Source organism: Aulonocara sp. 'chitande type north' Nkhata Bay, linkage group LG17 (genome assembly GCF_057382095.1).
Source record: "Aulonocara sp. 'chitande type north' Nkhata Bay isolate Kocher_YH1m ecotype deep benthic linkage group LG17, A_spYH_male_GT1.1, whole genome shotgun sequence".
Classification (NCBI taxonomy): Eukaryota; Metazoa; Chordata; class Actinopteri; order Cichliformes; family Cichlidae; genus Aulonocara; species Aulonocara sp. 'chitande type north' Nkhata Bay.
The window spans coordinates 42,143,356-42,145,257 of NC_141360.1; positions in this window are offsets into that span (position 1 = coordinate 42,143,356).

Below are 1,902 nucleotides of genomic sequence, written 5' to 3' on the forward strand. Positions count from 1 at the left end.
CTACACGTCAGCACATTCATTCATGGTACCGGGTCCAGTACAGCTGATTGTAGTATCGATACCAAGTCAATGCAGGACCGATACCAATACTATTGATCTACAGACATACCTTATGTAGGGGAGCACGTGACATGACTCATCACAGGTGTGCAGATTCCGAGCACACCTTAATGACCACTAAATCACTGTGATTCTACAATAATAAATAACAATGAAAACACACCTTTCGTCTCCAACACACAGCTCAGGCTGTTTAAACGTGCTGTTGGCTATAAACAAGACACAAGAAGATTCAGACATTTTTCATACTGTTTGTTAATTCACAAAAAAATTATAATTCAGTGAATTTAGAAGATAGAAACAAAGTATCTATCGCACTACTATCGATCCAGTATCAATTCCAGTGTTGTTGTCGATACTATTAATAATTGGATCAATGTGCCGCCTCTAATTCATGTATACAGATGTATAGTGCTGTTTACCTGAGTACCTTAGCACACAGTTGAGCTGTAGCATATTTTTCCATGCATTAGTTAACTATAACTGAATATATGATCGAATGTTATGTTGTCTGTCTGTCAAACTGATCTTCATCTCGATCTTTGTGACCATTCTGTAGAACAGATGTACTCTCTCTCCCTTTCACTTCCTGTCTCTGCCTAATGTTTTTCATGTTTGCGCTTCTATTTTTCACAAACACACGCACGTGTCTCATTGTCATTTTTGAAGTGGATTGTGAAGACCAATATAGGCTATCTATTAATTTAAACACTGGAATGCAAATAAATATTTTTAAAAATGCAAGGAAAACCATTAGCACTGCAGGTGAGCTATTTGTTAACAGTTGTCACGATTCTCATCACAAATTAGCACTTCTGGTGTAAATATCTCATGAACAAGAGAAAGCCACGCAGGTTCATTGTAATGGAAAACTCAGACTGAATACATAATTCCCAAGTCACAATATATGTCATCCACAGCAGTATATTCAATTCAATTTATTTACACAGAGCCAAATCACAACAACAGTCACCTCAAGGTGCTTTATGTTGTACAGTAGACCCCACAATAATACATACAGAGAAAAACCCAACAATCATATGACCCCCCATGAGCAGCACTTTGGCGACAGTGGGAATGATATGCTGTGTGCAGGCAGTTGAAGAGGACCCAAAACGCTGGACTCAAAACTGCACTTTATTGCAGCCTTGGGAGAAATATAAAACAATAACAAACTAAACTGGGAAATCCAAGACTATAACTCATGAGAAAACACACATGACGAGAAGGGAACCAACATTAACAACGCAACAACAAGAACTAACTGACAGGGACTAAAATACACTGGCAGGCACATGAGGATACGAGGAACAGGTGGGCACACAGCTGGGACTCATGGACATAACGAGACACAGACCTACAAAGTAAAACAGGAAACACACAGATTATTTTACAACACAAAACTCAGGGACCCGAACAGAGCACAGAGGGAAGACACAGGTAAGGATAAGAAACATGAAGTAGAAAGTAATAATAATAAACTCAAAGCGCTGGGTCACCGATTCAGGACCGTGACAGGGAAGGAAAAACTTCCTTTTAACAGGAAGAACCTTCGGCAGCATAACTAAGGGAGGATTCAGGGTCACCTGGTCCAGCCCTAACTATATGCTTTAGCAAAAAGGAAAGTTTGAAGCCTAATCTTGAAAGTAGAGATAGTGTCTGTCTCCTGAATCCAAACTGGAAGCTGGTTCCACAGAAGAGGGGCCTGAAAACTGAAGGCTCTGCCTCCCATTCTACTTTTAAATACTCTAGGAACAACAAGTAGGCCTGCAGAGCGAGAGCGAAGCGCTCTAATAGGGTGATATGGTACTACAAGGTCATTAGCTTCCTGTCTGACAGACG